Source organism: Hoplias malabaricus, chromosome Y, assembly GCF_029633855.1.
Source record: "Hoplias malabaricus isolate fHopMal1 chromosome Y, fHopMal1.hap1, whole genome shotgun sequence".
NCBI lineage: Eukaryota > Metazoa > Chordata > Actinopteri > Characiformes > Erythrinidae > Hoplias > Hoplias malabaricus.
In genome coordinates, this window is record NC_089820.1 from 70,381,141 (window position 1) to 70,393,388 (window position 12,248).

The window sequence follows — 12,248 nt, forward strand, 5'->3', positions numbered from 1 at the left end:
ACATTCACACTCATTAACTCACAAACCAGGACAGTTATTACAGTTATTATTACCTACCCTCCATGTTTTTGACTGTGAGAGGAAACCGGAGCCCCCGGAGGAAACCCATGCAGACACGGGGAGAACATGGAAACTCAACCCAGATGGGACTTGAACCCAAGATCCCAGCGCTGGGAGGTTTGAATGCTCTGTTCCAAATTGAGTAGATGGGAGCAAACCCAGACCCAAGGAGTTAGGGACAAGTGGCTCAATCAATTAATCAATCAATGTCAGGTTTGAATATAAAAACATGCACTCATTAAAATGACCTTCATGTATTAAAATTCTGATCAGACCTGCTACATATTTTGGGCTGGGGTTGCAGAGTAACTAGTGAGAACATATCAGACATGTTGTTACATGACAGGAAGGGGGTTGTGGACCTGAGTGCAGACCTCTTGTTTTGTTTATTGTGTTGTGTCTTTAGTTTTTTTTTTTTTCATTAGTTTGTTTTATTATCCTCCTCTTCAAAGGAACATCATAATACTACTGTGCTTATGTGTAAGGTGTATTGAGGAGAGGTTGGACCAGCAACCTTTGACAGGCCTGATATTTCACTTCATAATAATTGCACTGATGGTGAATACTTATATTAGATATGGATATGCTAATTATGCCCCAGCATCCCTGTGTTTTAGTTAATACACCATCCACCAGATTCCTTGTACTGATCTGTGGTTGGGTTGTAGACCCAAGCTCAGAGCTGTTGTTATGTTTATTTTGTAATGTTTTTAGTTCATTTTATTTCATTACTTTGTTTTATTACCCTTTTTTCTAAAGGTAAAACACCTCTGCTCATGAACAATTTGTATTGAGCTGGGTTTGAACCAGCAACCTTAAATATGAAATAGCAGTTCCTTATCACTGCAATACCAAAGACATTTTGAAACCCCTCAAAGATGCATACGCCATCTACAAGTCCTTGTACTGATTTGTGCTATTTTACTTGTATGATTGTTGGCTTTGTTCAAAAAAATAGGAGGAGGTGGGAGCAAACCCCTATCAGTTAGGGGCAAGTGGCTAAATGTCAGGTAAGTACATGAAAACATAAGTTGCACCCAATGAAATAACCCACAGAAATTATATTATTGATCAGCCCTGCCAGGTCATTTGGGCTGTAGCTCCAATCAAGCAGATAGCTTCCTTACCTTTCCTATTCAACACTGGAACCCCAAATGGTTGCAAACTGATAGCAGACAAGTGCCATATGTCTAGAATCAGAGAGCTCCTGGCCATTTTGTTTCTGATCTGAACAGAGGCCATACAGGCCAGATATCTAACTTTATAATAATCATGTTAATGGTGAATATTCTGTTGTGTTTGAGGCAAGATGGGGATATGCAAATTATTTCCCAGCATTGCTGTGTTTTAGTTCATACAACAGACTTCTTGTACTGACCTGTGGCTTGTTTTCTGTATGATTGTGTGCTCTGTTCATAAAGGAACAGGTGTGAGCAAACCCAGGCCCAATCAGTCAGGGGAAAATATTTCAATATTAGGTTTTAACTTGAAAACATATTTTGCACTCATTCAAATGACACTCATACTACATTGGAATCCCAAATGTTTGCAATCAGATAGCACACAATGTCTTTAGAACCAGAGAGCTCAGCAAAGTTCATTAAACAAATATCACCAGCTCTCTATATTCTGAACAAGGGCCAGACAGGCCTGATATATAACTTCCTAATAATCACATTGATGGTGAATTCTCAGTTGTGTTTGAGGCCAGATGTGAATATGCAAATTATTTCCCAGCATCCCTGTAACATACACCATCTGCTAGATTCCTTGCACTGATCTTTGGATGATTTGTGGCTTGTATTCTGTATAATCATGTGCTCTGTTCCAAATTGGGAAGCTGGAGCAAACCCAGACCCAAGGTGCCAGGTACAAACACAAGTTGCATACATTCAAATGACCCTGAAATGTTAAGCTTCCAATCAGCCCTAATAGGTAGGTCTCATGCGATACATCGCCTCGCAGACAGTTGTTGGCTGCAGTTCCAATACAGCAGAAAGCTTCTTTACCTATTCCAAAGCATTATAATCATGTTGATGGTGAATATGCATGTGGCTCCAAATTGGAAAATTTACACAAGTAAACCATTTTGAGCAGTGCATAATTTATTTAACATTTTACATTTAATATACTCTGTCATGTGTTATATTTTTGAACAATGCTACAGGCAGTCTTTGGGACATGTAGGAAGGCTTAGCAGACATAGTGGGAAGATAGGAGATGTAGAGGTAACATAGAAGTAGTAGTGAGGTCAAATCAGAAATAAGGAGACTTTAGGACATGTAGGAAGACTTCTATAATCTATGGCTCTATGGTTCCTTAGATATGCTGGTTGTTTCTTATAAGTTTGCAACCATTTGGGCTTCTTATGTATTAGCCCACTCATATCTCTCAGAAAAATTTATTCTTTAGAATATGTAAGGAAATTATCTGCTTTTTTGGAGCTCCAGGCCAAACAATTAAAAAAATGGTTTATATGTTAAAAATTCCCAGATTAAATGTTCTTTTTGAGTTCATGCTCCATAGACATCTGATAAAACTTCAACTTCACAATTAAACAACTAATAGAAAATAACATGTTTGTATTACTTTATTTTATGAGACATGCAAAAATAGTAGAAGGTGATATTAGTGATTAAAGGCTGCACTAATTTAAAGGAACAAGTGATTCTGAGAAAGTCCACTGCTTCATTCTTCATCAAACCCTTTCTGTTTAAAGAGATTGTTGAGGAGAGTGTCAGTAACTACATGATCTCAGTAACAATATGCATTATATCTATAAAGTAATTTGTTTTTTATTGATTAAAAATACACACCTTTAAACCTGTTTCATGACTCTTTGCCTGCATTTTGTTGACCTGGGACTCAGCAATGTCAGCCCTCTCCACAGCTTCATCTAGCTCATGCTGCAATTTGTGGAACTTTCTAAGATGAAGACTAGCCTGTTCCTCCTGTCTCAGTGGTTCAAAATAAAAATATGTTAAATGTAGCAAGGAGCACCTCAGTAAGATTGTTTGATTAAGTGTACTTACAGCATCTTCAGCAGCTCTCTTGTAGGCCTTAACTTTAAGTTGCAGCTTGTCCAACAAATCTTGAAGCCGGGATATATTCTTGTGGTCCTCTTCAGTCTATAGGTCAAACAAATTCAACATTAAACTACAGCAATATGTTTATATTAGTCTAGTCCTTCTAGTAACAGATTTAAGTCAAACCTGGTAGGAAAGCTCCTTTATACGACGTTCATATTTACGCATTCCCTTTAGAGATTCACTGCTTTTTTTCTGCTCTGTGTCAAGTTCACTCTCCAGCTCTTTTACCTAACAGACATTAAATTTAATAAATGTAAATGGCTAGAGAAACTCAAACATGTGTACAATTGTAGATGGGTTTCCTCCATTTGTCCCTATGTGTTAGTGAGTGTGTGAGTGTGTGATGCCCTGCGAACACACACTCACAATATATATATATATATATATATATATATATATATATATATATATATATATATATATATATATATATACAAATCGGATTCCAAAAAAGTTGCGACACTAAACAAATTGTGAATAAAATCTGAATGCAATGATGTGGAGGTGCCAACATCTAATATTATATTCAGAATAGAACATAAATCACAGATCAAAAGTTTAAAGTGAGAGAATGTATCATTTTAAAGGAAAAATATGTTGTTTCAAAATTTCATGGCGTCAACAAATCTCAAACTTGGGACAAGGCCATTTTTTACCACTGTGTGGCATCCCCCCTTCTTCTTACAACACTCAACAGACATCTGGGGACAGAGGAGACCAGTTTCTCAAGTTTAGAAATAGGAATGCTCTCCCATTCATGTCTAATACAGGCCTCTAACTGTTCAATCGTCTTGGGCCTTCTTTATCACACCTTCCTCTTCATGATGCGCCAAATGTTCTCTACAGGTGAAAGATCTGGACTGCAGGCTGCCATTTCAGTACCCGAATCCTTCTCCCACGTAGCCATGATGTTGTGATTGCTGCAGAATGTGGTCTGGCATTATCTTGTTGAAAAATGCAGGGTCTTCCCTGAAAGAGATGACGTCTAGATGGGAGCATATGTTGTTCTAGAACCTGAACATAGTTCTCTGTATTAATGGTGCCTTTCCAGACATGCAAGCTGCCCATGCCACAAGCACTCATGCGTTGATAACAACTTGATAACAACTTGGGTTATCCTTGTCCTCTCTGGTCCGGATGCCATGGCGTCCCAGTGTTCCATAAAGAACTTCAAATCGTGACTCATCTGACCACAGAACAGTCTTCCATTTTGCCACACTCCATTTTAAAAGACCCCTGGCCCAGTGCAAACGTCTGAGCTTGTGGAGCTTGCTTAGAAATAGCTTCCTCTTTGCACTGTAGAGTTTCAGCTGGTAACGGCGGATGGCAAGGTGGATTGTGTTCACTGACAATGCTTTCTGGAAGTATTCCTGAGCCCATTCTGTTATTTCCTTGACAGTGGCATTCCTGTTTGAGGTGCAGTGATGTTTAAGGGCCCGGAGATCATGATCATCCAGTAGAGTTTTACGCCCTTGACCCTTACGCACAGCAATTGTTCCAGATTCTCGGAATCTTTTGATGATGTTATGCACGGTTGATGACGATAACTTAAAATTCTTTGCTATTTTACGCTGGGTAACACCATTCTGGTATTGCTGCACTATCTTTCTGCACAACAATGCTGGAATTGGTGATCCTCTTACCATCTTGGCTTCAGAGAGACACTGACACTCTGAGAAGCTCTTTTTATACCCAATCATGTTGTCAATTGACCTAATTAGTGTTAATTGGTCTTCCTTTTTTTTGTTGACACTGTGAAATTTTGAATCAACATATTTTTCCTTTAAAATGTTACATTTACTCAGATTAAACTTTTGATCTGTCATCTATGTTCTATTACGAATAAAATATTGACATTTTCCATCTACACATCATTGCATTCAGTTTTTATTCAAAATTTTTTTAGTGTCCCAACTTTTTTGGAATCCGGTTTGTATACTGACATACACATTTATATATATTTTGGTATTTTCAGTGGCTCTGTAGATCTTTAAACACTCACCCTGGCCACCAAATTCTGCATTTGTTTCTTGCCCCCCTTCATAGCAATTTGTTCTGCCTCATCTAAACGGTGCTGCAGGTCATTAATTGTTTGCTCCATGTTCTTCTTCATACGCTCCAGGTGGGCACTGGTATCCTGCTCTTTCTTAAGTTCCTCTGCCATCATGGCAGCATCAGTAATGGCCTTTTTAGCTTTTTCCTCAGCATTCCTACATTCTTGTATTGCCTCCTCCATCTCAATCTGAAACTGGGCAACATCTGCTTCTAATTTCTTCTTTTGATTTAGTAGGCTAGTATTCTATAAATTAAAGAGCCATTGTTATGATTGATATTCTTTATAGAAGAGGGCACAATTAAAAATAAATATTTGTAAAAATGTATGCAGAACCTGTGAGTGCAAAAGCTGCACTCTCTCATTGACATCAATAAGTTCTTGCTCAGCAAGTTTGCGACCTCTCTCAGTTTGCTCTAATATGTTTCGGAGCTCCTCCAGTTCTGCCTGTAGCAGAACATTACGTCTTTCTATTAAAGCAATATTCTCCTTCAGATCATCATTAGCATGTAGAGAGTCATCCAGCTGGAGCTGACATTCCTAAACAATGAAAATTTGTTATTATTTACTTGTTATAATGCATATATATTCCCATTTATATGTATTGTTTCTTCCCTTGAGATTAGAATGGAGGCATTTCAGCTGTTTTTGGGCCTCTGTTGCATGTCTGTTGGCCTGACTTAGCTGAATCTCCATCTCATTCAGATCTCCTTCCATCTTCTTCTTTACTCTTAGAGCCTCATTCCTGCTGCGAGTCTCTGCTTCCAAAGAGCTTTGCAGTGTGTCAATTGTCCTCAAAAAGTTTCTTTTTGACTGTTCCATTTCCTCATCATTTTCATTTAACTTGCGTTCCATATCAGCCTTTATCTGGTAAAATTCCAGCTGAGCTCTAAGGATTTTACCTTCTTCATGCTCTAAAGAGCCCTGGTATAAAACAAGTATAATATATTTAGTCATATTTACTTTGTAGTAATACATGGTTGAATTGCATCTTATGTTCTTACCTCTGCTTCCTCTAGGGCAGCTTGGATTTCTGATTTTTCTTGCTCCAGCTGTTTTTGAATCTTCTCTAATTCATGCACTCTCTTCCCACTGTCACCAACTTGTTCGGTTAAATCAGTTATTTCCTCTGAGAAAAAGACATAACATTAAGAATGTGTGATATTCCCAAATGATTCCTTAATACGTATTAAGCACAATTATGATGTGATAAAATTATTAAACCTTGGACAATATTGTTCTCCCTTTTGAGAGTCTCTAAATGATCCAAAGATTCTTCATACAAGTTTTTCAGCTTGAAAAGCTCAGTGCTCAGAGATCTGGCTTCGTTCTGGGAGCTTTCTAACTCACAGTGAGACTCCTCATATTTCTGCTTCCACTCAGCGAGTATCTGTTAAAATGCAATTCAACAAATTCACTCATCTTATTGATTAATTACTCATCAATTCTTCAAATTCACTTATCAATCGCACTCTAAAATTGATGATTCATGAATTAAAAAAGATTATAAAATATATAGAGTAAAAGTTTAAAAACTGACATGATAGTTGCCTAGAACTACCTTATCAAAGTTTTTTTGTTTTTTGTCCAAGGCTGCAGCTGCTGCATTTGATTGCTCCATATCTACCATGAGATCTTCAATTTCATTCTGAAGCCTATGTTTGGTCTTGTCAAGTGAGGAATATTTAGCATTGACTGCTTCCACAGCCTCTTCGGCATCCTGCAAACGCTGAGCCAGTTTCTTCCTATGTTAAAAAAGAATGTATACATAATGTGTAAATATTAATGTTCTATATTTTAGCAATATTTTAGCAACGAAAAATTCTGCTTCAAATTTTATTGAGCATTTTTAGAATTCAACTGAGAAATTTTAAGCTAGGGTTAAGGTCATCATTTGACTTCTCTCTGGTGATGTGGCCTTACTAAAAGCTTTCCACGAATCTCCTGACCCAAGGCCTGCTCTTCTGCATTTTACCTAGCCAATCACATTCCTTAGTTCTAATGAGCTCCTGGCTACCTGCATGGCCACATTCGGATTCCACTTCCTTCAAGTTTTTGTGACGGGCACTGCTGCTTTTACCACTGCATCTTTCAATCCTGACAAAATCCCCTCAGGACTCACCGATGCACATTTAAATTCCTCAACTAAACTTGTGAGTGGTAACTCCAGTACCCCTCTCCCATACCAGGCCACACTACTTAAACACTGCGGTACCCCTACCCTATTTTATAATGCTTTTAAGAGACAGGAACCTCAAACACAAGGAAGGGTTATAATCCCGTTTATGACGAAATGGCACCTCAATGTCTCGTTATCGCCGCGGGAATCAACAGATGTTCAGAAAGGGGCGACCTCGAATTGAACCCCATTGACTCAACCGAAGCATGGATCAACAGCGACACCAAATGGACACTGGCGAAACTACGCCTCGCTCGGAGTCGCCGGAAAACAATAGCGGAAAATAATCAAACTCTGATTATTTGTGTATTAAACCCATGTATTAATGTCACTTTCTGTACCCTCAGATGAATGCCTATCTCCTAATGAAATGTTGTATATTGTGGACTGTTCCTATCATGAAGAGAAATCCTACCTCTGAATAGGATTAAACGAATTAATATTCTTTCCCAGCATAGCATCATAAATGGGACGTAAAGATGAAACCTTATGTAACTGTCTGATATTAATAGTCCAATGTACTCATTGTTATATGTTGATAACAGGTATAAGAATTTTGATACGAGAAATTTATATTCTTTATGTGTGAATCAATGATTCAAACCCCCTTCGACTCTCTCCCCCTAGCGAGAGTCACGTGAGACTGAATTTGTGTCCAATCAGAAAGAGGACTCCTCCCGTTAAGGCGTGACCGCGCCAGCCTTGAAAAAACAGAGCAGCCCAACGCAGTTCAGTTCGAAGTTTTTCTGGTTTTTCAAGCTGATGTCTATTAATAATCTCAATCACTATCTTTATCTTTGTCTCTATCTGTATCTCTCTTTCTCTTTTGCTCCCTTCTACTGCAGAAGATGAAGAGTTTGATATGTTTGCGCAGACGAGAGGCAGTTCTTTAGCTGAACAAAGAAAAAGGTAAACTCTTACCCACATACATTACCATTCAAAAGGTCAGTATCTTCTGCAAATACACAACATATTATTATGATGTGATACTTCCAACCAAGCCTCATACTACTTTTTCAGTGATGAACAGAGCTGTAGATTATTCCAAAATATAAATATTAATTAAATGAGAATGCTGTAAAATATTGAGAATGAATGTAATAAGAATTTAATTGACCATGAATAAATAGGGGAGAAGAGTTGGTCGGTAAAAATAGAAGCAATCACAGTTTTGTTAAACGCCGTGTTTGCATACCACAGCCTTCTTCATTATTACTTTATATAACAGCATAATGGGTATCCCTTTGCTGTACGGTGGTGTGTTCTCCCTGCCTTAACACATGTAAATCAGATGTATTTATAAATTAACCATATTTCTAAACCGTTTTATACATTGAATTATGCTTATTAGAGCAGAGTAAATATTAACCTTCCCGTGCTGTGATATTTCAACCTCTCTACAGACTCAGTTCTTAAACCCCCATATTGTGAGAGCTCCGGACAGAGGGAGAGCCATTATGTCCGGGTCCCATCCGGGCTCCCCGCCGTCGGAGGGTGGGCACCGAAATACGGCGAGTGGCCGGGGGGGAGCGGCCGCAAAACAGCCTCGTAGCGCGCCCTCTGATCAGACGAGACAACCTGCTGAACTTAAGCATATCAGTAAGCGGAGGAAAAGAAACTAACAAGGATTCCCCTAGTAGCGAAGAGGGAAGAGCCCAGCGCTGAATCCCTCTTTCCCCTGACCAGGGTGGGCCCGGAAATGTAGCGTACGGAAGTCCAACGTTCAGTCTCGGTGCGGACGTGGGACCAAGACTTTCAATGATGTGCCCCCCCCCATAGATGGTGAAGGCCCGGTAGTGAGTCCCGCATCCCGCCGGGTAGATCGGGCTTCCCGGAGTCGGGTTGCTTGTGAATGCAGCTCAAAGTGGGTGGTAAACTCCATCTAAGGCTAAATACCGGCACGAGATCGTTAGCGAACAAAGTACCGTGAGGGAAAGTTGAAAATAGTACTCTGAAGAGAGAGTTCAAGAGAGCGTGAAACTGTTGAGAGGTAAACGGTCGGGGGACCGTGAAGACCACCCCGGGGGATTCAGCGGGGCAGACGGCCCGTGCTCGTGAGGTTCTGTGACTGGGAGGCGAGTGCATCCGGGCGAGAGAGGGGGCGACCCCACTCCCTGCTCGGCTCTGTGTTCCACCTCCCGACATCGGGCCTCTCGGGCGTATGAAGACTCTACCCGCCAAGTGTAATTTCCCCGTGTGGTGGTGAGTCGCGACCGGCTCCGGTTAGGCTTGGAAGGGCCCAAGGGTGAAGGTAGGTGCGTCCGGAGATGGGGCCCACAGCCCCGGACACGGGCGTTCTGATATAGCCCCTCGCTCCGACTTCGCCGTTAACGTCGGGGCCGCGGAGGAATGTCCTTTCCACGTTCTCCCCTCTATCGGATGGGGATGAGGCCCCCCCTCGTTCGCCCGAAGCGGGCCGGCTGGGCTGTCCTCAGCCCTGGGCTAGGCCCGCAACAGCGAGAGCCTAAGGTCAGCGGCTAAGTTCGGACCCCGACCGACCCATCTTGAAACACGGACCAAGGAGTCTAACGTGTATGCGAGTCAAAGGGCTTGAACCCCGGAGGCGCAACAAAGGTGAAGGCCGGCGCGTGTCGGCTGAGGTGGGATCTAAGACACCCCGTCCATTGTGGGTTGATAGCACACCACCGGCCTGCTCTCCACCGAGTGGAGAGTGGAGCAAGAGCATACGCGGTGGTACCCGAAAGATGATGAACTATGCCTGGGCAGGGCAAAGCCAGGGGAAACCCTGCGTGGAGGCCCGTAGCGGTCCTGACGTGCAAATCGGTCGTCCAACCTGGGTATAGGGGCGAAAGACTAAACGAACCATCTAGTAGCTGGTTCCCTCCGAAGTTTCCCTCAGGATAGCTGGCACCAAACTCAGTTTTATCCGGTAAAGCATTGATTGCAGGACGCGGGGCCGAAACGGCCTCGTCCTACTCTCAAACTTTAAGAGTGGGTAAGAGGCCCAGCTCGCAGGCTCAGAGCCGGGCATCGAATGACAGTGCCAAGTGGGCCACTTTTGGTAAGCAGAACTGGTGCTGCGGGATGAACTGAACGCGCGGGTTAAGGCGCCCGACGTGACGCTCATCAGACCCCATGAAAGGTGTCGGTTGAAATAGACAGCGAGGCGGTGGCCATGGAAGTCGGAATCCGCTAAGGAGTGTGTAACAACTCACCTGCCGAATCAACCGACCCTGAAAATGGATGGCGCTGGAGCATCGGGCCCATACCCGGCCATCGCAGGCGTCACAATCCCACCGTTTGAAACACGGACCGTATGCCGCGATGAGTAGGAAGGCCGCCGCGGTGGCGCCGAAGCCTCTGGCGTGAGCCTGGTTTGAGCCGCCGCGGGTGCAGATCTTGGTGGTAGTAGCAAATATTCAGATGGGATCTTTGTAGGCCGAAGTGGAGAAGGGTTCCACGTCAACAGCGCTTGGCCGTGGGTTAGTCGGTCCTAAGGGATAGGCGAGCGCCGTTCGGAAATGCTGGGGCGATGTTATCGTCTGTCTCTCGCTGACCGAAAGGGGATCGGGCCAATATCCCCGAACCTGGGATTGGTGGAGATTGAGTGCCGAGAGGCACTCTCATGGCGGTAACGCAAACGAACCCGGAGACGCCAGTGGAGACCCCGGGGAGGATTCTGTCTCCTTGCTAAAGAGCTGGAGCGCCCTGGAATGGGATCGTCCCGAGAAAGGTCAACGCTCAACGCTCTGAAAGGTGCCACATGCATTTGTGAGGCGTCCGGGACGTTCGCCATCGGCCCTTGAAAATCCGGGGGAGGTATAGTGAATTTCCCCCCAGGCCGTACCCATATCCGCATCAGGTCTCCAAGGTGAACAGCCTCTGGCGTGTTGAACAATGTAGGTAAGGGAATTCGGCAAAACAGATCCGTAACTTCGGGATAAGGATTGGCTCTAATGGCTGGGCTCGGTCGGGTCCGGTAGCTGAAGCATAGGCCGAGGGCCTGGAACGGCCTGGCTCCAGGGAACTGTTCCGGTTCTCCCTTGAACCGAGGGTCATGCGCGCAAAAGCGCACGGCGCCCGGTTTGACTCCCTCGTCTGTTGGTTAAAGGGCGTGGGTCGCAGCTGCGCGAAGAAGCCGGTGTTCCCTGCCGGTGGTGCTTAGGGACTTGGTCGGTGACGGTGGGAGGTGGTCGTCGGTGGGACTCCGGCGGGGGTGCGTCCTTCGGGACTAACCTCCGGCGCGTTTCATCTTCGGCCCTTCCTTCCCGAAGTCGGACGGGCTCCATGGCCCATCGCTGGGTCCCGGCCACACTCGCGCGCTCGGCCTTCCGTTCTCCCGTTCGGACGTGGGGGGAAGACTTGGGAGTTGTGTGCGGATGCGTCGCTGACCGTAGGGACTTGGGGGGCCCGGAGCGGTGAGTCTGGAGCCGGGTGCGACGAGCTGAGGCATCGTGGATCTATCGGGTGTGATTCTCTCCTCAGGGGGTGACACCTCCGGGGCGGTTCTCTCGACCGGCACCTAACAGCCGAATTAGAACTGCTGCAGACCAGGGGAATCCGACTGTTTAATAAAAACACAGCATTGTGAAGGCTCTTGGCCGGGTGTTGACACAATGTGATTCCTGCCCAGTGCTCTGAATGTCAAAGTGAAGAAATTCATCCAAGCTCGGGTTAACGGCGGGAGTACTAAACCCCGGAGTTCATTAAGGTGAGCAGGGGGGGGACCCTGCTCCAGGGACTCCGGGGCAAGCATCGTGTGCCTCCACCTTCTCGTGGTATCACCTGTTATTTCGCCCTTTTGTGTTCACCCTTGTTATTTCGCCCTTGTTCTTTCATTCATTCTTTTGCCCTCTAGTGCTCGCCCTTGTTTTTTTGCCCTTGTTCATTCACCTTTGTTCTTTCG

At 43.9% G+C, this 12,248-nt stretch overlaps 1 pseudogene; it reads right to left on the bottom strand.

Moving 5' to 3' along the window:
* Positions 1 to 2,748: 2,748 nt before the first annotated feature.
* Positions 2,749 to 11,795, bottom strand: LOC136678516 (myosin-6-like; annotated as a pseudogene).
* Between the last annotated feature and the right edge of the window lie 453 nt (positions 11,796 to 12,248).